Here is a 26,375-nt window from a genome sequence, read left to right on the forward strand (position 1 = left end):
ACGTCATTAATTTCCAAACAATATCTAATCTTTTTGTTCTGTGGCTTCAACATATTTATCATCTCATCAATATTAGCACCACAGAGTACTGAGTTTCGAGATCCTCACAATAGTCGTTCTCAAAATGATATTTTTTTTTATCAATTTAGCTTTGTTAAGGTAAGATATTTTATTGACAATCTAACATTAATATGCAAAGAACATGTACATTAGTACGAAATGTAAAAAAAAATTGTGGTGGGGGGGGGGTGCGAATTGTTTTCTTCTTGGTAGGGGGGGCATGACAGGAAATAATTGAGAACCACTGGTCTAGTCACACACCAGCTCGGGTTCATTCCCTACCAGAGAAATGACATTCCATGTCCCCAGAGCTAGGCGCTTTATGTTGCCGGGGATTGGACTGCCTTTGACTGCCTCCTAGCTCAAAGGAAACCCAAATTCTTTGGTCCCGCCCACTGGTAGTGAGCCGAAGCCCTTGTATTAAATAATAAATAAATACATAAAATAAAAAAATTAATAAATTTAAAAAACGGACCGATCCACTGCTTGGGTTAGTTTGACCCACCTTGAGATCCGTTCCCACTCAGTGACAGTGTCTACAAGCCACTGCCACCAGGCCAGTGAACCGACGTCCAGGCAGTGACAAAAAACGTGATCAAATTACATTGCTCATCATAAGGTGTTTGTGAGACGCTCTTTGTATGTTTCCTCAATTAAGACCTGTTTTCCATTGGTGTATTTGAAAAAAGTGGTGAACCTGTTAAATTCACTACAAAACGTTAAGAAGATGAAAGTAATGTTTGAAGGAATATTATTTTTCTATCGACATGCCGGCGGGCGGGCACAGATAGAGAGTGATAAAGCAGCACCTCCCGCGCGGGGCGTGCTGACGAAAAGGCAAGCGCTCCTCCTCTCATCGCGTCCTTATTAAGACAGAAAAAAGACGCTGTTGAATTTGACCTATTCGCAGTTCGAGCAGGTGCTTAACGCTGGAGAATATCACCACTTCGAAGTTCGAACTGCTGTTGAAACGGAGAGGTAAGTGTTTTTCGTTTGTTTTTATTCAAAACATGCCTCGAGTGCATTTGTTCATGGTTAGAGATAGTTGTGTGGAAAACACTATACAAAGTAGCACCATGGATGTGGGCCTACAACACTGGCCTAGCAAACATGTGCTCCTACATCGACATAATTGACGAGCTCCAGTTAAGCATTGAATAATTATAAAACGTCATGGTGCTTTTACTCATTTAAAGAACTAAACCGACGCGTATTTTCATCCGGTGGTCAGGTTTGCATTGAATGTGAGCACGAGGGACGCTAGCTTGTTGCGTTAGCTTTGCGGAGCTAACAGCTTGCACTTTTGTTATAGAACAACAGAATGCAAGTACCATGATAATTTCTGTCATTAATTTTTGTGTAAGACACGATGTTCACTGGTTAATTACATGATTCTTAAAGCAAAGGTTACTGTGAATGCAATTTTGGTAAGATTTTTGTAGTCACACTGCATAAATCTGTCTGTCTGTTGTTTAAACTTCAATATAAACTATTATGGTTGAAATCGTTAATTGGGATGGAGGGATTGATATTTTTTTAATTTATAATTTATTTTTCTTACACTGATATTGTTAAAACTCCATTTAGCCTATAGTATTAATAATTCTCAACACAAAACTGTCTTTTTTCTTTATAGAATAAACAATGCCTTCCCTGAGATGCAGGAAGTCCCCAAAGCAGGATACTATTGAACATGCAGTCAAGGGTCTGGACAAGACTGCAGAGTTAGAAGCGAAGTATATAAACTCATTTAAAGGTATGATGTTAACGCTTTTGCTAAGATATATTATTGTTTTCTGATAACCAAGCTGACATCGTTTTTTAAGTGGTTATTTTACATTAAGAGTGTCTTGAACTTTTCTTTTGTCAGTTTCAAGTTATTTCAGTGAGCGTGAAACCTGATGGTAGGAGTTCTATCTAAATTAAGGCTGTACTTGATGACGCCCTCCGGCATTTTTATACCACAATAGACCGGTGAACAAGTCCGATATTGATAGTCTAGTGTAAAGCACGTTATACGTCACAGAGATCACGTGACGCGATCCAATATGACTGTGTATACAGTGTATGTCATTGTTATGAAACTAAATAATCTTAAAGTTTTTTTTTTACGTAACCAGGTGCCATTGACATTTGTACTTTCAGTCCTAATACATACTGGCTAATGCAATGCTGGAAAATGAATTTTGGCTGGTCTGTTCCTTTAAAATCATAAAGAAGGGCTCTGCTCTATCCCTCACAAGAAGCAATGTTTCAAACCACCCTACATTAGTATAGTGGCCCAAATGAATATGATGACTCCTTATTTGTGTGCTTAAAAATATGACGAAGCTATCTTGATTTCCCTGTTAACTAGGTCGAGGAGTATTTACCAAGGCCCCTTTCAGGAAAGATGACTTTATTCTTTATTATGGAGTACAGAGGAAAATTGATAGATTCTGATAAATCTCAACGCAGGAAGATGGATGGAAGAGGCACTGTCTTTTTGGAGGTGAGGCAAAGATTGAGATGTTATCTTATTTTTGTTTTTATTTAAAAAAATAAACACATACTCATCCCATAAGTGTTAGGGGAAAAATCATTCTCTAAGCAAAAATGTATACCGTATTTTCGCACCCAAAAGACGCGCCGTGTCAAAGGGCGCAACACCTGTTGAGGCCGCTATTTCTGTCTTTGTAACATATACTGGACGCACCGCCTGACAAGACGATAGCACAGCTGCTGTTAGCATAGCATGAACTTGGCAGAGCTGCCCACACTGACACAGCCGATAGCAGCCTACTATGCCCCAATAACATGAGCAATCACCCCATTGTTGCAGCAGACGCCAAGTCTCTATTGACAATAGCTGACAATGGCTCAGGCCAATATTAGGTGCATTGGCAATAGCCTACAAAGCAACGTCAGGGGAGGGACTTGGCTGCTCACCACACTCCTTAGAGTCACGGTTTCAAAAAAAAATAAAAAACTCATCATACAAGCAAACAATGAAACATAGAAATAAGATTAACACAAACATGTATCTCTCATGCCATCAATATACCCAAAAAAAATGAAAATAATACAAAAGCCACTCAGCCTTAGCTAATTCAAGCAATGCATTCTGGGAGCAGAGACCCACAATCCCATAGCTGTTTAGAGAGATTTGCATGGCTGTTTAAAGAGATGTGCTGTTATGCTTTGGACTTTTTGTCTGTTGTCTAAACCTGGGACGTTTCTTGCTTGCAATAACATAAATGATAAGACAGACTAAAACATTGTGGACAGCTGCCCTTTGTCCAGCTTTTTCCAACACCATCACCCAAACATTATAGTCAGATGGTGTATTTGTCACGGTCGATTGTAAGCATGGACAACTCACTCTTTGCCCAGCAGGGTGTGCTAACATGCACTTCCAACAGCTCGTTGATGACAAGGGCTGATGGACGTGAGTGGTACTTTGTCCATTTAATGGACGCATCGACTGACAGGGCGCTTTGTTTGCTTATGACTGCGAAAATACGGTAATTACTTTTATTCATGCGTTGAATCTGTACAAATGAAAATATAGACCATGAAGTCTCAAAGACAAGCTGTTAATAGGGTCTGATTCCAATAGAAATTTCTTGTATGATTTGATTTAGAAGATTTAAAAATTGTGGATTTCCTATTTTTATGTTTTGTGTACACAAGATTGTCTCAAAGATTAATTTCTGACATTGATTGAATAATTGTTTTTTTTTTTTTTTTAAATCTATTTTAAGTGTTGATGCCGCTCAAGAAGATGGCAGTCTGGGAAGACTGGTTAATGATGACCACATGCACCCCAACTGTAAAATGAAGAAGAAGACAACAGAGGACAGACCACACCTCTGTCTGTTTGCGCTCCGAGACATTGATGTTGGCGAAGAAATAACTTAAGACTATGGACCAGCTGGCCTTGGAGAACACAGGTTTGTAAGATGCATCTTTAAGTACAATAACAGAGCCCACTTGTGGTGTTCTGGTGATGTAGTTTCCAATTAGTTTGGCAATCTAATAAATGTATGTTGAGGTTTCTATGGAAGTTGAACATGCTGACTGACTGGGGGAGTTCTCCATTGTCCACTATCTGTAATTCAAATTTGTGGGTCTGAGTCAAAGTTTGGCTCTTCAGGAACAACGAACTGGTCAGGGAGTGACAGTATTACAAAGTTCTGCGTTACTCTTTTCTGGGCGGTGGCCCTGTTAGGCCATCATATGCCATATTGCAAATATACCCATTGTGGGACTAATTAAGGACATCTTTATGTTGTGGTTCCTGTATATTCATGATATAAAACACTGTTTCAATTTGATATTTAGCCTTTCTATACTGTAAAAATAGAAGACCCCAGGCTTTCCTGCGCCCCCTTGCCCAATTGGTGGTGTTCAGGAGACAACCTGGGACTGAAATATCAGTCACAACCAGTGTTGTTTTCGTCACTGATGACTATGACGAAAATACTTCGTTAACGCCCCTTTTTTAATGACGATGACAAGCTAAACGAGGTTCTTTTATGACGAAAACATGACGTGATGTACATGAATTTTTTTCGTTGACGAGACAAAATTGTTAGCATGTGGTTCATAAATTATTTTATGTTGCTTTTAGTGAAATAAAGCCACAACAGTTGCCCAACAAAATGTTTTGCTTCTCTGCTTATTTTGGAGCAGTGAGCATTGATTCCACTGTTGCCACTTTTTTCTGTTTGTAATGAAGAATCCTTTGTAGTCCATCCAAAAGTCTTGGGGTGGGTCTTGGGTGGAAACCTTGAATGCCTTGTTTTAACTCAAATGGACTTAAACCCATCCATCCATCCATCCGTTATCTGTACCGCTTCTCCTCACTAGGGTCGCGGGGGGTGTTGGAGCCGATCCCAGCTGTCTTCGGCAGTAGGCGAGGTACACCCTTGAATTGGTGTCCAGCCAATCGCAGGGCATACATAGACGAACAACCATCCACGCTCACACTCATGCCTAGGGGCAATTAGAGTGTCCAAGCAACTTGCCATGCATGTTTTAAGAATATGGGAGGAAACCGAATTACCCAGAGGAAACCCACGCAGGAAGGCCGGAGCCAGAATCGTACCTACGACCTCAATATTGTGAGGCCATCCTGCTAACCAGTTGGGCCACCGTGCCGCTTGGACTAAAACCTTTGTGAATAAATTGACGAAAACTAGGGTAAAACTTTTTTTGCGTTTCCGTCGATTAAAACTGGACTAAAACCCTTTTTTTAGTTTTCGTTGACTAAAACTGGACTAAAACTATAACGAATTGGGATGACTAAATGTGATGTAAACAAATCAGCACTTTGTCCAAATGACTTGGACAAAATCTAAAATGCCTGCCAAAAACAACACTGGTCACAACACGTGTCTACAGAAGATTAATTGGCATGGGCGAAATTAATTAGTTTTATTTCATTCATGAGCTTATGTTTTGTTTTGGGTGGCTAAGGCTTAAAATGTGTAAAAATCTAATCCAACCTCAAATATAATTAATTCAATAAATTTATGATGCTACTAAAACATCGAAGCAGCCTCCTCCAGGCTTTACAGACTCAGAAATGGAGGTATGCGTATCGTGTACTCATCCTGTCGTGTCTCGAGATGTTAAAATTGCAGTTAGATAGACGTGTGCTGATTAGACAAGACTTCTAATATATCTGGTGTCACAGGATATTTGTCAGTGAATGTGTATGTCTGGTTTGAGGCTCACTCAGCTTTTTCTTGTGTTGTGGGGTCCAGTTGAGTTGAATTGCGTGTCAGGTATGATGGCCATCTGACACCCAACTGTCAGGTTTGTGTTTGTGGGGACCCCGTAGAGCCATTTTTATTGTTGACATAAATCATAGCTAATCATCTTTTCCTTCATTATCATATGAAATACAGTTAGGAGTTGTATGTGCCTTTACTATGTTATAATCTTAGAACCTACCAGCCACTACAGGTGTCCGACAAGAAGACTTTTGGCTGTCCTGTGCTCCATTGCGCCCCTGGTGGCGTTCAAAAGACAACCTGTGACTGAAATATCAGTCACAACATATCTCTACTGAAGATTAATTGTCATGCGCTAAAGTAATTGGTTTTGTTTCATTCGTGAACTTGTTAGTTTTTGTTTTGGGTGGCCAAAGCCTAAAATGTGTAAAATTCTGATCCATTTTCTTTTTTTAATTCATTAAATTAATATTCAACTTGTTCATTAGGATGGAGGACAACCGACAATGACTGAATCGGCTGAGGTTGATGCCACCAGAACATCGAAGCAGCCTTCTCAAGTTTTGACAGACTCTGAAAAGGAGGTATGCGTATCATGTGGTCATCCTGTCGTGTCTTGAGATGTTAAAATTACAGTTAGATAGACCTGTGCTGGTTGGACAAGTTTTCTAATATATCTGGACATAAATCGTAGCTAATAATATTTTCCCTCATCATCATATGATATACAGTTATGCCTAGTATATGTCTTTACTATGTGACAATCTAAGAACCTACCAGCCACTACAGTTCTCTCATTGGGAGACTTAAGCTTTCGTCAGGTTGTCGACTGCTGCATTGCCCTCTTATTGGCTTTAAGTACACAACCTGTAACTGAATTATCTGTCAGAACAGAACCTATGTGTCTACAGCAGGTGATTTGGCATGTGGATTCTTCAGATTTTTAGAAAATAGGTAAAATTGTGATCAAAAGTTTAAAATGTCTAAAATTCTGGTATAGTTTGCAATAGTATATCTATTAAATCATTTCAAAACTTCTTAACAAGGATGGAGAACATTGGCTGTGACCGAATTGGTTGAGGTTTAGATTACCAGGACCATTGAGCAGCCTCCTCGGGATCTACAAATTTAGGAATGAAGATATGCATCCCATGTTACAATCCTGTTATGGCCCGAGGTTTTGAAGTTGCAGTTACATATTGGGCTGGGCGATATGGCTGATAAGTACATAGCGATATAAGTATTTCATATGGGTCCATCGATACACATTGAATTCTTTTTTTATATTATTTTATTTATTATCGTTTTTATTTTCCAATATTTTCACTGCCCTGTTAAAAAAACATTTAATGTAGTTTTCCTCCCGGGAGCTTTTTGTTACGGTCAATTAATTTTGTTATTACATTATTTTGTCATATCATTCATCAATATTTTAGTTTTTTTTTTTTTTTCAAATAGAATTAAGACCTTTTTCTGTGCAGATTCCTCTGGGGATTAAGTATTTAATGGGTTCTCAATTTTCTCTTGGACTCTGATGCAACCCAGTCTCCTCCCTTGGACAAAAAATATGGGCTGAATCTTCCTTGGAATAACGACACAGATTCTGACGAATCATTGTCAAATCCTGCCCCTGAACTTTGCGCCTCAGACCCAGACCATATTACTATCCCAAGGCTCAGGAGGACCAAAAGTATACAGGTAAACAACCCATATAGATTTCAGGGAATCTTACAAGCAAATTGTATATATTTTATTGGTCTCCTGCCTTCTATCCTTTATATTTCGTTGTTGTTGTTTTTTAGATTAAAAAAACAGGCTGACTTTGGAATGGATAAGCATTATTACTCCAACTCAGATGACAGTGGAGATGAATATATTCCGGATACAAGTGAGGCCTCTGATTCAGACGGAAGTGAATCTTTGAAAATTGTGGACCCTCTCTTGAAGTCTAAGAATGCCTTCAGAGATTTTTCTCCCACACCACGAATCTCAAAAGCCACCTCAACGCAGGTTGTTAATCAAGGGCGTTCACCCGTTCGGAGGAGTAGCAGCACTGGTGTGATTCTTGAATTCTATGGCTCTTCAAATATTTGTGCAGTTTAACACAAATCATCCAAAATAGAATTCAAGCACATCTGTGACAGAAATTCAAATTCAGAAGTCAAAGAGAGAGAACAAAAAAAAAAATCTAATGCTGCGCTTCTTCCGAAGACATATACTGTAAACATTAAATGTATGTTAGGACAATCTTGAAAAAAGTATTAGAACACCCTTTACTTTTATTTCTTGTTAATTTTATTAACCAAAATATGTCCATTTTTATTACAGATTAATGAATACAAAATTAAAACTCTAATCAGCTACTTTTTAATCGTTATATTTGTATAAACAAATGTTATACATCTGTGTGTTAACTTATACAAGAAATGACGGAAAAGCAAGGGTGGTTTAGTATTTTTTTATCGTATATAGTCTGTATAATATCTTTAACCTATGCTGATGCTGTTTAATACTGATTTAAATAATAATAATAATGTCATAATCTGTTGGTTTTACATGAACAAAACCTTTCAAGCACTTTTTAAAATTCTAAATACTACCTCTTGTCAGTAAGTTGGTTCACAGCACTGCCTTGGAGTGAAAGTGTGTAGTGCTGAGACAGTCGGTATGTGCTGAGTCGTCTGACGTTTGTGTGACTGGTACCCAGGAAGGTAGCAAAACCAGGCAGTGTGTATGTCGTACCCAGGAAGGCAGAGAAACCAAGCAATATGTATGTGGTACCCACGAAGGCAGAGAAACTAAGCAGTGTGTATGTGGTACCCGGGAAGGTAGCAAAACCAGGGAGTGTGCATAGATACAGACCCCAAAAGTGATTAAAACCAAATAAAGTCCCCAGAAGATCATCTGTAGTCAGGTGAAGGACCCTGTACTTTGTTCAACTCATTTACTCCCTTAGACGTACAAAGACGTCTTTTAATGCAATGGCGCCCTCTACCAAAGACGTATAAGTACGTTTCCTGTCTTTTTTACGTCATAGTGTACATAAGGGTCTGATGCAACCTCTGACTGAGAATCAGCCATGTCCGCATTGTGAATCATGTAAAAATCACCCAGCAGGGGGCAGAGGTGCAAAAGATCCGCCTTGAATCTGCGCCAGAGGTACAAATGGGGGGCGGGATCCTGGGGTAGACTTATAAGTGTGGAGAGCAGCGTGGGTAGCAGCAGCATCGGCAGCACTAGCAGCAGTCGCATTAGTAGCGTTAGCAATGAAATCCTCCAAGCAAATGACGATCGAGGAATGCTTTTTTGTAAAAAAAAGCTTCCTAAAAGCATCAAGGCGATGGAGACGCTTTGGTTGAGAGGATGACGCTTTGTCGTCGTCACAACAAACAGGCGTTTAAAGAGGGTGCGCGTGCCTTGCGGCCTGCATCGCCTGCCTTCGGACAATAGCCAAAGCAGCTGAGAGTCCTCACCAGATCCCCCCGAACGAGGAGGTAAGCGCTCGCAAGTTACCATTGAACATGTGGTTTTACCCCTCATGCTTTTATTGTACATATCATGCATCTTGCGGGCAGAAAATGTCGCATAAATGTGCAGTTAGACGCAAGCGTATCTCCTCCCCGACGAGGAAACAACAATACTGAATGGTGTGGTAATCATGCATACTTTCTAAAATTCACAGATTGTGCATCCCGCGGCAAGAAAGTTCCTCCTCGTCTTGTTGGTGTAAAGAAAGGTAAATTATAATATGAAACTTCACACGCCAGCAATAAAATGCAGCAATAAATATATATTTCCAATTGTTTATATTTCTGTAATTTACAGGTTGTGCATCAGGAAGCAGTGGTTCCGGATGGCGTCACACTGGATGGCAACCGAGGAAAATCGACTTTACAGCAACCCCTGGACCACTGAATGCCGCTGCCCATTTGGAGTCTGAGGAGCCAGCTGATTTCCTGCAGCTGTTTCTCACGGATGAGCTTCTGCAGCACATCGCGGATGCCAGCAATCACTTCCCAGACAATTATTTTCACACAAACCCCAGTGGACAAACACAAGCTCGCCTATTTTCCACGGACCAGCAAAGCCAGACCACAACGAAAGTGTCGGGTCTGTTTGCGCAAAGGCAAACGGAGTGAAACAAGAATGTGGTGTGAACTATGTTGTGTGCCCTTGCATCAAGGCAACTGTTTTATTTTATATCACACAAAAAAAAAGTATGTATGACACTGATGTATTTCATTTTTGTACATAGTTCAACAGTTCAGTCGTTTAGTGTTATGTGCAAATAAATTTATTTTATCAAAAACATATTTTTTGTGCTTTTTTTTGTTATTTTATAGAAGGCATGCATTATTTAGATGTTAGAGGTGTCATAAAAGCCATAAATAATAGTGTCAAAGTTCAAATTATGGTCAAAATGCATCAGTTTACAAAAAGCTCATTTTCTCAGTTTTTTCCCCAGGGATTGGAGTTTTCATGAAATTTAGCTATTTTCAAATGCCGATTGTTCAAGAATGGAAAAAGATAGGAACAAACATTTTTTTTCTGTTGAAAGAAGAGAGTCTCATCTTTCTTCGGGTGTGCTCCATGTCTATATAGCATTAGAATACAATATTCTGTGGGCCTTGCAATATTAGTCAAAACCCAGGAAAACTCTGGGATTGAGTGGGTTGCTCCAGTGAAAATGGCTGGTATTTAATGAGTTAAGACTGGTTAGGACATCCGGCTCGCAGTCCCAAGGTTCAGGGTTCGATCCCGGGACCCAGCTTTCCTGTGTGGAGGTTGCATTTGTGAGTGAGTTTGAGCGCAGATGGTTGTTCGTCTTTGCGTGCCCTGCGATTGGCTGGCAACCACTTCAGGGTGTGCCCCGCCTACTGCCCGTTGACAGCTGGGTAGGCTCCAGCACGCTATCCTTGTGAGAATAAGCGGATTGGATATTACATGTATGTGTTTATGCCCTAGGCCAGGCGAGGGCAAACTACGGCCCGGGGGCCACATGCGGCCCGTTAAAAGTTTTAATCCGGGCCGCCGAACTTGAAAAAAATTTAATGAATAAACCTTGTTAATGTTTTATTTTCTAAACACTGTGGTTTTCAAAGACAAATATTATTGTTGGAATGCTTTTATTCACTTTCATATAAAATTAAATGTATTTTTTTTCTCAGATGAGGTGAGGTTTCCAAAACACTCCATCCATCTGCTCCTGGTCCGGCCCCTCTGTCATATTTTAGAACCCATTGTGGTCCTCCAATCAAAAAGTTTGCCCGCCCCTGCCCTAGGCTTTGTGTCTTTGCTTGGTTGACTGTGTAATGAGTGTATGAATGCATTTCTTTCTACCAGACACCTTGGACTTCCCATGGCAGATTAATAATCTATTTTATCTATCCATCAGGGTCACGAATGTCATTTGATGAGTAGAGAATTTAGAGTCTCCAATTAACCTAATATACATGGATTTGCGCATGGAAACCTGAGAAAAAGCCCTTAGTCCTACTTTTCCATCTGAACCACTTTATCCTCACGAGGGTCACAGCCGTGACATCCCAGCTGACTTCAGAAAGTAATTGGGCGACGACTCATGATCTCTTGGTTGAATAATATTGTTAGGGGCTCAAAATGGCCCTCTACAATAAAATGGCAGAAGAATATTACATACTCTCTGGCAGAAGAATATTGCGTTTTTTTGTTTTGTCCAATTAACTTAAATAAAACTTGGGAAAATTTAATGATTCCATGTAAACCAGCTGGTCTTCCCCATACCAAGCCCTGGCTAAAACTGACTGAAAAATGCATGATGTGTGCCTTTTAAACTCCTCGGCCCATCCACTATGCCAGGGATGGGCAAACTTTTTGATTGGGAGGGGGGGGGGGGCACAATGAGTCCTAAAATACATTTAATTTTAAACGAAAGTGAACAAAAGCATTACAACAATATATATGTCTTTGAAAAACCACAGTATTTAGAAAATAAACCATTAACAAGGCTTATTCATTTAATTTTTTTCAAGTTTGGGGGGCTGGATTGAAACGTTTAACGGGCCACAAGTGGCCCCCGGGCCGTAGTTTGCCCAAGTGCCCTAAGCCAATTGATTCTAAAAAATAACAGTTTTCTTCATCAAAACAACATTTTATGATCAACATAAATGTTAGTGAGTACATAAAGGTATACTCATTCGATCTATCATAACCCCATGCACTTAGACTGTACAAAAAAAAGAAAATTTTTATTTTAAAACCTAGTATTTCGCCATGACGTCACACGCTAGCGTCAAGTGCTTGGCGCTAAAAACCCGGAAGTAACAGCGGCGCTCGGTTTGAAAGTGGAGAGTTGTGCATGGTAGGCGAATTCGGGAGAAATGTTTGTTGAACACGAGGACTGTGGCGTAGAAGATGGTTTAACAGCGATCTAGTGCGCACCCAACCGTGATGGCTGACCAACGAAATAAATGTGGACCGACGGAGTGGACTGACAGGACGTGGAAAACAGGTGTGTGGCATGTGTGCGTGTGCACGAATGTGGGAGCGCGTTCACTATGGTGGCAGCGATCGCAAAGCAGCAGCACCACTCCTTGACAAAAGTATTGTACTTTCTCTGATGTTTTGGGTTTGCTCTGCTTTGGGGTTTGTAGTTCTGGCCACGCAAAAGTAACAAAGCAAGTTCTTGGATGTCTGCTTTTTTCTTGAACTGTTAATTGGTTAACATCGTGGCTCTTATTTTTATCTAATGTATGGAGTTTGGTGGCTATCTATATGCACAACTATATTAGTTGCACTTGAAATTGCATACAGAAAATTAGTATAAATAGGTTACGCTATAAAGTATAACAATATTAACAATCGTTATTGTTGTTACTGTTTATTTATTTTATTTTGCAATAACTGTGCTCCAAGCTTAGCTGTTGTGCCAGCTGCCAAGTAAAAATATGTAATCTCACTCAATAATAGGAATAAATACTTAACTAACATCTCAATTTTTCGGGTTGGGCTGTGGGGGAGGGGAGGGTGGCTGCCTGACATAAAGCAGACTGTCCTGCACATGCGCAGACCAGCCGAGTGTGTGAAGTGTGCGTAAGTGCAGTACCGGGACCGACCACTAGACAGCGATCCTGAGTAATTTTTCCGCACACACATTTCTAGCACACTCGTCTTGTTTTTGTGACCTTCCTGGGAAGCCCTGAAACTTTGACAGGACCTCCCCCTGAGCTTCTTATCACTGAATTCAATGCTCTTTTTTGTGGGGCCCAGATTTTTGGTCCCCACAAAAATTTTGGTCCCCTACAGTGGGTGTGCTGTCCGATGTTGGTCCCCAACATGTAGCTTATACAAACACACACACACCCCCCTACTTGTTTTTGTGACATTGTTGGGCCACCTGAGCAAAACTCACATTGTGGGAACCACCCTTTCTAGTGGTTGTACAGCTCTGAAAAAAATCAGGCAGTGTCCAGGAATTTAGTTAAACACAAAAACCACTTCAAATTACCAATTAATGACCTGGAGGTCAAATGAGTGACTCAAGTGCATGTAATTCAGTCACTGTAGCCCAAAGATTCTCTGGGCCAGTGGATGAACCATTATTCGTCTTGGACAGCATTGAAGCAGGCCGTAGCCTGGTTTCTAAAGCTGAAAGACTTACTGACAGAGTAAAGGAAAAATAGAAAGGAGTTAATCACATTAGGTGAAGAAGGCAAGATGAATTTATTCAAGAGAACTGTCAAAGGAAAGTATTTGACCTGCGACGACTTGGATAAAGCAGAAAGAGAACTTGTGAAATACTGTCAAAGGCGAAGTTTCAAAAAAGATTTAGCCATATTTGAAAAACAAAAAAGGGTGAAGAAAAGTAGCCCACTTTACAAGTTCAATATAGTATTTCAAGATGGTGTCATGAGGGTTGGTGGACAGTTGAGCCACGCAGCCATGCCTGAAACAGCAAAACAGCAAGCCATCTTGCCAAGGATTCACATAACACAAAGCTAGTCCTGAGATACATTCATGAGATTACAGCTCACGCTGGAAGGAACCACATGATGGCTAATCTGCATCAACAGTTTTGGATACCTCGAGCTGCTAGAGTCATCAGAAGAGTGCTACCTGACGATCCGCCTTTCAAGAGAATTGGCGTTGATTATTTTGGTCCATTCTAAGTAAGTAGGGTTAGAGGACAAGTAAAGAGATACGGCGTGATTTTTACATGTCTCGCTGTACGAGCCGTACATCTGGAAATTGCATCTTCACGTGACACAGATGCTTGTCTCAACGCAATCCGAAGATTTCTTGTCAGAAGAGGACAAGTGAGAGAGATGTATTCTGATAACGGAACCAACTTTAGATCAGCTGACAGTGAAATGAAGAAATCAATCAAAGAATGGAACACTAAGTAAATCAAGAAACACTTGCAAAAAGGTATTCAGTGGCATAGCAATCCCCCAGCAGGTTCCCACCACGGAGGAAGCTGTGAGCGACTTATTTGGTCTGTGAGAAAAATCCTGAATGTCACTGTAAAAGAACAAATTTCGGGTGAAGAAAGTCAATATACCTTGCTTGGTGAGGCTGAAGCAGTTATAAACAGCAGGCCTATCACAAGGACATCTTCCGACCTCAACGACTTGGAAGCACTCACACCCAACACTCTGTTGTGGCTGAAGGTCAAACCCGAGTTACCTCCTGGAGTCTTCTGTAAAGACGACCAATACGCCCCAATACGTACCTCTGGGAATGAGCTGGTCAGCTCTTTAAAGAGTATTATGTAAGTTGAAATACATTAATCCATTTTTCTTTTTTGGACCATCTTTAACTGTGTAGTGTGTAATGTCTAAAATACAAAATGATCTGATTTTAGGGTGCAGTTGACGACTGTGGCACAGGTCCTCGCTCTACAAGTGCTAATAGTCTTCGGCAAAGAGAAAAATCTGCCATAAGGTACAGAAAACATTGGCATCAGAGTAAATGGATGCATGTTTTTGCAATGTGCGAGGAAACTGGCGAACTCAGAGAAAACTACGCAGGCTTGGGAGAACATGCAAACTCTACACAGGAAGGCCGGAGCCGGAATCGATCCCACAACCTCTGCATTGTGAGACCATCGTGCTCACAAGTCGCCCACCGTGGCGGCCGTCCATTATGAATGCCATCCCACCATCCATTATCTGTACGGCTTCTCCTCACAAGGGTTGCGGGGGGTGCTGGAGCCTATCCCAGCTATCTTGGGGCAGTAGGTGGGGTACACCCTAAACTGGTTGCCAGCCAATCGCAGGTCACACAAAGACAAACAACCATCCGCGCTCACACTCACACCAATTTAGGGTGTCCAAACAACCTGCCATGCATGTGTTTGGAATGTGGGAGGAAACCGGAGAACCCACGCAGGCGTGTGGGAAACATGCAAACTCCAAACAGGAAAGCCGGAATCAATCCCGCGACCTCTGCATTGTGAGACCATCGTGCTAACAAGTCGCCCACCATGCATCCCTGCTAAATAAATGATTAATTTTTACATTTTAGTATTTGTAAGCGATCTTGTGTTCATGACAGCATTTTCAACAGTGTGGGTGTTTGTATGAAAGCATTTCACTCGTGTATGGGCATGAGCATGTTTCAGTTGTATTTATGAATAACAATAATTTCACAATTGTGCCTGAGCGCCTTTCACTGGTGTGTATGAGAATGTTTCACCTATGTGTATGAGCGCATTTGACGAGTGTATGAGCAACAACTATTTCACTAGTGTGTATGAGAGCGTTTCACTCGTATGTATGATAGCGTTTCATAAGTATGCATGAGCAACAACAATTTCACTGGTGTGTAAGAGTGCATTTCAGAAGTGTGAAGCGATTCCTGACTTTTGTCCCCAACGGCACCTCATACTCCCCATCTCCCGCTCACTTCTCCTGACCCCATGAGCCATCCCCGTTGCTACTACATGGAGATTTGATGTGTTTTTTTGTTATTAGCTTCTTCAACATCTCTTCTGATTCTCATCTCTTCTCTGGCGCTCGTCTCCGCCTGTCTGATTTGAAGTCGACCTCAGAATTTGCACTATTTTGACATGACTTCTGTGGTAATCACTACTGACATATTGTGTCATTTGCTCAATAATACATTAAAATTATAATAAATAATAAAAATGGGTCCGGTGCCGAGCTCTGGCTTCATATCTTTAAAAGTGGTCTTCTCAAATCTGTTACTAATGGCCTCTAAATCGGTTGTGGTAGAGAAGGGGCAAATTAGACCTTATGGCATCTTAATTTGGTCAAGTCTTGTACCCATTTTCAAGGCCAGCGACTATTGCTTTAGCTATATACAAGAAAAGGATTACTCTGAATATACACAACAACAAATCCCAGATGTCCATCCCAAATGTTGTTTCAAAATAATCCAGTTCAGATGATAAACAAATGTATTGGTATGTTGAGGTCATTATTTCAAATCAAAATATACACTTCTTTTTCAGACAATGGGGAGGATCGAAGAAGTGGAAAAGTTGCAGGAGTAACTTCAAAACAATGCAAAGAGACAGAATCTGGAAGAATGTCAAGTTTGTCCATGTTTATATTTCTGGAATTTAGTGGGCGTGCATCTCGAAATGTTTGGGGATGGTTCGGGCTGCCAGACAAGACTTTCACTGCGAGCGCTGGACCACTGGATGCTGCGGCAAACAGCGGACTTCTTGCAGCTATTTATTACCAACAAGCTACTCCTGCACATCAATGATGCGGATGGCACAGACTGCTTTGCAGACAATTATTTTGAGGCAAAACCAAGAGGTCTGTAAGCACTCTGAAAACAAAGTAAAATATTTGACACCCACGGCAAAGAAAGCCATGCTACAGCATAGGGCTGGGCGATAAACCGAAAATTTACCGTTACCGAAATTTATTACAATGACCGAAATCATTTTGCCCATGTCGGTAAATTCGATGAATAAAAAAAGAAAAGCCTTTTGTCTGCGGCAATGTTCATGCCCCTTTAAGACCGCTACAGCGCCTCTAGTCATGTGACTCCACCCGTCTGTCGCTCTCGTTGCTGGCGATTCAAATCCAGAAGCTTTCTCACCACCCACAACACAACCATGCTGTGCTGAAAGTTCAAAGTGAGAAGCAAGGTTCGACAAGTGACAACAGCCCATGAACGGAGGCGACACCATACGAGAGAACGTCTCAGAGGTGGACGCGATAGCCTAGCACATAGCTAAAGATAAAGCTCCTCTAGTTACGTGGCGCGCACAGGATTTAAACGCTTCACGAAAGCCGTATTTCCCGATATGGACTACATCGGGCCGGGAGCTTAGACATGTCAAGCATTTTGCATCTACATCCGACTTGTGGTCGGGTCGCAACATGGATCCCTGATTGAGCCTAACTGTGCATTACATAGATGACAAGTGGCGACTGCGCAGCAGAGTACTCGAGACGGCACATTTTCCCCGATAATACCCACTTGTTTATTTGGCTTGCATTGACATTTTCTTTCATTTTATTTCGCGTTTTTTTATTTGCCATTATTTACATCATGAGAGCATCTTGGCGCAATCTATTTGCAGAAAAAGATTTCGCAAGAGGTACCATTTTTCTTTGTGACATTGTTCAAGTCATGCAAAGCAAGCTCAGGGTTCGCGGTTAACCGCTTCCCGATTGCCCGGGGCAAGTGAAATTTGGCCACGGGCAAGGTAAAATTATGGGCAACTTGCCCGACCGGGCAAGCATTTTTTAAAGCAGCCAAATATCTTTAATTTTGACGAAAACGGTGGTGTGATCTGTTTGTGTGCACTGTATGGTGATGGTTTAACCCAGACAACCCCTTATGTTTTGGTATGGTCCATTGGCCTTATCGGGGGTAATGGGCGGGCGCTACGGGGATCAGTTAGTTCAGTGAATGTCGAGTTAAAGTGGACGTCAATAAATCCCGCAGTATTGGAACTCGCTGTCGTAGCATCCTCATTTGAAGTTTGAAAAACACAACAAAAACCTACGATATTTTGGCCGAAAATTGACAGCCGGAAGTTTTCTTACCTTCTGCGCATGTTTACGAGTGGCGACGAGTTCGTTCAAATCCGAACATTTCGGATTCCTCTGACATGACTAAAATAGCTCGAATATTTTTAAGTAGACAATTCAGTTGTGAGTAAGGAAGGGAGTAATATTTGATTATTGGCTGTTAATTCATTAGCTCCATGATGTGACCTGACATAGTGTCAGTGACTGTGTTCTGTTTATGCTATGAAACTTATGGAGGCAGCACCACAGGCACTGGTCTTAAAGGAATACACAAATTTGCCACACTCATAATTTACTCATGTGATTCCTCAATTAATACGCTCTCCTGGACTTAAAATTGATCATCTGGATTGCTGTAATATCATTTTCCCAATTTAACATGCAGATTTGTTAATTATTAAAACTACAATTAACATTTTCAATAACTGCACAGGATGATACATTTGCTCTTGTGAGTAGGGTTTCATGGTTGATGATGAAAACAAGATTAATTTATGCTTATCAGATTATATGTTTATTTACATTTGTGGCGCACATTTTACAACCATAAACATTTTATTCTTAGAGAAAAAAAATTGTCACTTGCCCAAGTCGGGCAAGTAATTTGGCCACTCGGGCAAGGCAAATTTTAGTGGCACTTGCCCTATGGGCAAGCAGTTTTTAAAGTTAACCGCGAACCCTGCAAGCTATTTGGAATGTTCATACAAATGATTTTTGTACTTTTATTTTTCATTGAAAGTAAAGTGTACCAGTTGGTCAATAAAAAAAACAGTCAATATGCAATTCCTGCATTTATTTTGATTTTAGTCCACGTGGGAATTTATTGTGCATTTATCGTTATCGAGGTAAAATTGCTCGATTTCTCGCGATATTGATTTGAGGTCATATCGCCCAGCCCTTCTACAGCATGTATACAGTGTGAGACGTTTTGTGTTCACTTGCTCCAAGGCAATTGTTTTTAAGTGTATACCACATACCCAACGAATTGTGTAATTTGTATGGCGGGGTGTACACATGCGTTGCAAAAACACATGCACACACTGTCACTCACGCACTTCCGTATATAGTTTATTTCAGCACCTTTTGTCATGCTGTTTTTATTTTATAGAAGGAAAGCATTATTTTGATGTCTGAGCTGTCACAAAAGAAAAAATAGAACTGTTGAAGTCAAGTCAAGCTTGTGCTTGAAATGTTTGTTCTTAGTTTCTCAGTTTTTCGTGAGCAATGGGAATTCAGTTATATTCAAACGCTGTCAGGTAAAGGCTCCATATTTTTATAGCATTATAGCACACTATTCTGTGGGCGCTAGAATTGAAGGGTTTGCGTTAGTAAAAATAGGTGGGATTAAATGAGCTGAAGTGTATCTCTTGAGTGCTCCTTAAATATTTGCCTGTGTTGGTATATTTTATTTTGGTCGTGTCATGTTTATTCTTACGCTGAAAGAGACATGAGGTGTTCGAAAAAAATAAATGATTTTTTTTTTTCCCGGTCAAAACTACCAATGGTGTCTGTTTTTTTTTCCTCCGTGAAATGTACGAGTTATCACTTTGACGCACATGATGTCACGTGGCTGGAGGACTGGAAACTTGCACGAACAACATTTACGTTGAAATGTAACAATGACACATATATCGACATCTAACAAACATGCATGGGCATCTAACATTGACACTTACATTGACGTCTATAACATAAACCATTACAATCACATCTAACAAACACGGACATCTAACAGACACATCGACATCCATCATAAACATTTACATAGACATCGACATCTAACCAACCTCTACATAGACATCTTACACACATCGACATCTAACAAACATTTACATAGACATCTAACATAAACACATCTAATATAGACACATAGATTGACATCTAACATCGACACATTGAGATCTAACATAGACATACATTGACATCTAACATAGACTGTTACATCGACAACTAACATCGACACAAGGCTTTGTCAAATGACACGTCATGACGACATATACAGAGACACAAGGCACAACAGCATATTTTTGGTACAAATTGAACCCGATATGTTAGCTACCTCGTTCGACTTAAAGGGTTAGCGAACTTGTTATGGTGGTTGAGGCGTGGTGGCTACCCAGCTCGTGTAGTGTATATTAAACTTAAGTTAATAATTTATGACCAGTAAACACGGATGTTGTAACGCAAAACAATGTTCAAATGTTAGTTTTTTTTCAACACATTTCATGAGAAAAAGCTCTACTTGTCTGTGAGAAATGTATGTTGTAGACCCATTATATAACACAATATTACACAATTTTACATTGGAATTTCATTTAATAAAACATTGACAATTATCTTTACAAACACTGTGTATGATTCATCTTTTCATTTGTTGTTCAATGAGCAAAACAGTGGCGATCAAAACAGTGCAAATTAAATGACATTTTATAGGTATCTGGTTGCAATACAGTGAACCCTCGCTACTTCGCGGTTCACCTTTCGCGGGTTCAGTGCTTCGCGGGTCTAAAAAATATTCGGGGGCATTGTAGTTTCGCCGAGCGGCACGACGGGGCGCTGGAGTGGTTAGACGGCCGGCGTCCGCCGAAGAAGAACGTGGGCGAAGAGGAGAGTGGACAAAGAAGAGCACGTTCCCCCGGGCACGATTTGGGGCGACGTTTCGCGCGGTTCGGACCGTACCAGAGCTCCGGCCAGCGTGCGTGGCAGTTAAGCCGAAGAGGAACAACTTCCGCCCGGGCACTAGCGGGGCGACATTTCGCTCCGTTCGGGACCGTGCGAGAGCTCCGGAGGAGACCGGCCGGCGTGCGTGGTTGTTAAGCCGAAGAGGAACACCTTCCGCCCGGGCATGAGCGGAGCGCGAGGCTGTCAGTTATGAATGAATAAATGAATAAATAAATGAAGAATGCCAGGGCACACCGGACGGCGTACCAGCAGGTAAAAGTCGAAGTAATTAAATAAATACAAAAAGAAGTAATTGAATAAATACAAAAATAATGGCTGGGGAATAAAAAAATGTTTTAATAATTTTTTTTTTTTGTTATAACATGAATTTCACCCTCTCTCTCTCTACCCGTATATATATATATATATATATATATATATATATATATATTATTATTTTATTTATTTATTTTTTTAAGCATTTTTGAAGGTGCGCCGCTACTTCGCACTTTTTTTTAAAGCATTTTTGAAGGTGCGCCGCTACTTCGCACTTTTTTTTTTTTTAAGCATTTTTGAAGGTGCGCCGCTACTTCGCGGATTTTCAGTTTTCGCGGGTGGTCTCGGTCCCCATTAACCGCGATAACCGAGGGTTCACTGTAGTAAGTTACATTCTAATTTACATTGACAGGTAATGGAAATGACTACTCGTAACCTCAATTGAACTGTATTTCAGTCAGAATGCCTCAAACATCATAAAAAAATAAAACGTTGAGTATTATTTCTCCTTCAAAATGTCAGAAGAAATACTCTATAATGGCCTGACGACATTAACATAGCTTATAGTATATAGCAGGGGTGGGAAAACTTTTTTATTGGCGGGCCACAATGGGTTCTAAAATTTGACAGAGGGGCTGGACCAGGAGCAGATGGATGGAGTGTTTTGGTAACCTCATCTCATCTGAGAAAAAAAATACATTTAATTTTAAATGAAAGTGAACAAAAGCTTGTCTTTGAAAAACCACACTATTTTGAAAATAAAACATTAACAAGGTTTTTTTTTTTTTTTTCAAATTCGGTGGGCCGGATTAAAACGTTTAACGGGCCGCATGTGGCCCCCGGGCCGTAGTTTTCTCACGTCGGTATATAGCATAGCGGCATAGGTTCCCTCGTCAACATCAAGTGAGTTACCCTCTTACCAAGACCAAAATACGGGGCTCTCCATCTCCCGGTCACTTCTCCAGACCCCAACAGTCACCCTCGTTGCGAGAACTTGGAGATTCGATGTTTATTTTTTTTCGCTTCTTCAACTTCGTGTCTGATTCTTTTCTCTTCTCTGGCTCCAGGATTCCGCTGTCAATCAGATGACGATTGAGGCGGGACTTCCGGTTCAAAGTCACCCTCAGAGTTTGCAACCATTTGAGATGGCTTCTGTGGTAATAACAACTGTCATAGGTGCAATTTGCTCTATAAAGCATTAAAAAAAAAAATAATAATAAATTACAAAAAATAGTCAAGTACAGCACTCGTCTCATAAACTAGGTAAGAATTTAGCGTTACTAACGTTGCTACACTATAAAGAGTGTTTTACTGACTAGCTAAACCCAGTTTGCTTAAACTGATCGTACACTGGACGAAATCTTACCGTTGTCTTTTTACAAATGGATTATGAAATTGTTGCAGAAATTGTTTTGCTGTGACGGAGGGCAAGTTTTATAAGGTTCGTTCATCGGGAAGGTTTTATATTAGACGAGGATGGTCTTGTTCTTCGGATTTTTTTTTTATTTATAAAAGGCCGAGCATTTGTATTTGCGCTCAGACTGTGTTGCACAGTGCACACGAACCAAAAGCTCTAAAGAAAACACAATACCCGATCCAAACGGAGGGACGTGTTATCTTTATCTTCCACACCGCCTATCTTGTACTGGCTTGCGGGGAGGTGCTGCCGCCTATCCCGTCTGACTTTGGGCGAAATGCGGGAGGGACGACCTGAACAGAGAAATACAAAAAGAAGCAGTACAGCGTCAGTGTAACTCCTTACGGGATAATATCCTCGTCGCATAAACAAGGTAAGAATTTCACGGTATGCATTTTGGTGAACTATAAAGCGTGCTTTACTGACTGGAGCGACGTCGAGTTAGCCTAAATGTATCGTGCATTGGACTAAATCTAGCAAGTTAGAATTATACGATTTGTTCTTCGGGAAGGTTTTATATTAGAGGAGGAATTAAGATCTTGCCCTTCGGACATTTTTTGTGATAAAAGGCCGAGCATTTGCATTTGCGCACAGTATTAGTCCACGAAACAAGAAATACCCATGTACAAATAACTTGCAATTATAATAGTTGGAGCTGTAACAAAGTGTTTTTCATACGGTGTTGTATAAATTAGCAGGAAATTAGAACACAAATTAAAACACGTACAGTAGATACAAGAAGAACAACGACAGTCACATGTTGAGTCGAAAGCTAAAGAATAAAAATGTGTCTTCAAAACGTTTTAAAAGTGGACAGAGAGGGGGCTTGCCTAACATTCAATGGAGAGTCAGGGAATGGACTCCGAGTGCAAGTTTCAGGCCATCTATCTCAAGAAAGAGCTTCTGATGCACCTCAAACGGGTACTGCAAATTTAGTAAGTTCAGCGCATAGTTAATTCCCATGAGCAGGAGACTGGCAACATTTCCACAACCTCATTTTCTTAAGCAACAATGGAAACAGAGGCATGGGATGTGTCTTCTTGTCCCTCACTTGCTTGGAAGACATAGAGTACGTGTGTCAAACTCAAGGCCCGGGGCCAGATCTGGCCCACAACCTAATTTTATGTTGCCCGCAAAGGGCAAATCATCTGCATCAACTTCCTGTTTCTAGCATATTTTCTTCACAACAACACTGAGATATGAGATATTGCCAATTATTTGTTACCAATCCTCCCCTTTTAAAAAAAATTGAAAAATTGTTGAACAATTACTTACTAGCTTCTGATTTCAAAACTGGCTTTCCAATCAATTTATATGGGTTCACAGTCCCTCTGAGGGAAACCACAACTACGATGTGGCCCGTCCATAAAAATGAGTTTGACACCCCTGACATAGACCTTCAGTACTTGCTTGGCCTGGTCCTCTTTTGCTTGTTCTCTGCTGACTTCCTGAAAGAGCATATACATCCATGGTTAGGTGCATAATGTCCCAAATTTGTGTTTGCTTTTTATAGTTCTGAATATCGCTGTCTTCAGGCAGTATCCAAGAAGCTCCAGAATCTTCACCTTGCAGGAGACTTCCAATGGCACGTTTTTGCAATCATTAACACTGCATCATCCAAAGAGAGCAAACCATTTTCAACATTTGAGATTGGTCAGTAATATTTACAAGTAACACCCACTCGTGTGGATTGACCAATAGATTAGATCTAGAAAAACATGAAATTACTCAAATTATGACAACATGTTTCAGCCGGACACCAGTGATATGTGACAGTATTTGCAATCTGCATTACATGTTTATAACAGCATATATGAGAATCAAAAAATAAATAAAAAGGGCAATGAAAACGGAAATTAAAATAGAAACCTCAACCTCAAGGATAGGATTTTTGTCGAAATCTCAAAATCGAAACTTTGGACCTTCTGATTTATTTTGTCAATTACCCGAAAGTAACCTTTGCCAAATGCCAACCCTTTAGCCAGAGCAGGTCACATACTGGCAGCAATTAATTTATTTGAATATTGTGACAAATAAAAATGTTTGCTGCACAGTCTATGAGTTAATTGCAGCTTTAAAAACGTAATACTGTTGTAATTTACCTGGTAGTCCGTGATGAGTTCCTCTGCAGACTGTCCGAGGAATTTCATCAAGGAATGGATTATGCCCTCCCTTCCAGCTTCAACGTTTTGCTATTTAAAAAGACACAAGATGATTAAGTGTCTTAAATAAATAAAAGCTCACATATGCATTGCTTACATCCCAAAAAGTGCATCTCAACTTTAAATAAAAAAAATAGCAAGATATCCATAAGCTCTAACAGATCTTTTATTGTTTTATTCTGTTAATGCTTATGATGGACTTATCCAAAATTGTTTGATGCAAATTCTATTTGCAGTAATAAAACACAACCCTCTTACATGACTGAGTGAACTGAGCATAGGTCTTATTTCAGTGCCAGTAACTCGGCCTTTTTTTCCAAGTATCTCCTTCAATTCCAGGGTGTAAAGTTCCATCTTGGTTAGCCAGGTTCTCTCAAATTGAACATATGTAATTTGTTTGAACTCTTTCTTAATCTGAAACATTTTTCCCTCAATTAGAACATTTTCAAAATTAAGAAATCTAAATCACGATTTAAATTTTGATTAATCGTCCAGCACTAGAAGATACAGCAGCAGGTATTACTCCTCCTCTAAAATAATAAAGGCAGTACAATCATCACTTAATTTGACACAGAGTTTGGATTAATTGCTGGACTATGGTCTGATATTTGTCCCACTTGAAACTAAATCTGAATATTGGTTATTTGAATGTGAATATCTTAACTTTGATATTTGAATTGAAACCTGAATGTTTTGAATTGAACACTGAATTATTGAATTGAAAAACTGAATTCGAATTACATAAATTGTATATTTTTAATTTGATTCTGAATTTTTCGATCATAATGTTTTTGTTAAGAACTATATCCCAATAAACTTGAATGTAGGACTTTAAAATGCGTTTTTAATTCCTCAAAAAAAAGGTCTCCTCACCAAAAATTCAATGCTGCATATGCTCAAATTCAGTTTACTAAGTAAAAATTCAAGACTCAGTGACAGACATACGGGAGCTTTAGGGTGCCTCAAGGATGTGCAATGGATTCCAATCACCTTCCACCTATCACATCAACCCCCCATCCTTCAGCAGATCCACTGGCTTCCAGTCAATCAACAAATCATTTTCAAAATTCTTCTATATATTTTCAAATCTATGGCTGGCGACCAGTTCAGGGTGTAGTGCGCCTTTCGCCCGTAGTCAGCTGGGATAGGCTCCAGCACCCTCCCGTGACCCTGTACCGGATAAGCGGTGTGGATAATGACATGACACATGACTTTCAAATCTCTTCACAACCTCGCCCCTCCCTACCTTTCAGACATCATCCATATTCCCACTCCATCCCGCGCTCTCCGGTCTTCATCCTCCTCACTCCACCCCTTGCCTGCCACCATGGGGGACAGAGCCTTCAGCGATTCGGTTCTCCAGCTCTGGAACTCTCTCCACCTGACCTCTGTAATTGCACCACCCTCCCTGTGTTTAAAACTAAACTCAAAACCAATCTGTTCCGCCTTAATTACTCTCTCCAATTCCAGATATGTCCCTCATCCACTTTATTGTATTTTATCCTGCTTGATTTACGTGTTGGTGTTTCTACCCGTATTTGTGTTTTTACTTTCGTATTTTACTCTGTACAGCGGCCTTGAGTGTCCTGAAAGATGCTTAAAAAAAAAAAAAAAAAAAAATATATATATATATATATATATATAACACACACACACACACACACACACACACACACACACATATATATATGTTGTTTGTTTTTTTTTCATGGTGGAAAAAAATTTCATCTAAATAACTCTAATGAATTTGTCTTTTATCATGGTGGTCTGTAGGATGAATTGGATCAAGAGCCTGCCAAGTGCACCATGGTGGTGTTTGTTGTCCGGGAGGAAGAGGATCTTCAGCCACCACATTACATCGGGGCAGTTATTGTAGGTGTGAAGGTTCTTTGTCAGTTGCCATCTCTTGCACATAGATGTGTGATGCTGTTTGGCCTCATCTCTCCACTAAACCTGTCTTACCTAAGTAAGTTAAAACACGCTTTTGATGCACTACAAAAAAATACTCATGGAGATAGAACCAAACAAATTGACACGAATAGTGTGCGGTTTGAGTGTCAAACTAAATATTTGATAGCCCAAA

General features: G+C 40.3%; 1 long non-coding RNA gene across 2 annotated transcripts; it reads left to right on the forward strand.

The window, feature by feature from the left end:
- The first annotated feature begins 852 nt into the window (after positions 1-852).
- On the forward strand, positions 853-7,945 carry LOC148315757 (uncharacterized). 2 transcript variants are annotated; one of them, XR_015840618.1, is made up of 7 exons: positions 853-1,038; positions 1,697-1,816; positions 2,417-2,551; positions 3,804-3,992; positions 6,269-6,364; positions 7,262-7,478; positions 7,583-7,945. It is a non-coding gene; the product is annotated as an uncharacterized LOC148315757 (long non-coding RNA). The 2 variants fall into 2 exon arrangements; XR_015840617.1 differs by having other exon boundaries at positions 856-1,038; positions 7,326-7,478.
- Positions 7,946-26,375: the final 18,430 nt, after the last annotated feature.

The sequence above is a fragment of the Idiotropiscis lumnitzeri genome, unplaced genomic scaffold, assembly GCF_059441095.1.
Source record: "Idiotropiscis lumnitzeri isolate Australia: NSW breed Sydney's pygmy pipehorse unplaced genomic scaffold, RoL_Ilum_1.0 HiC_scaffold_43, whole genome shotgun sequence".
Lineage (NCBI taxonomy): Eukaryota > Metazoa > Chordata > Actinopteri > Syngnathiformes > Syngnathidae > Idiotropiscis > Idiotropiscis lumnitzeri.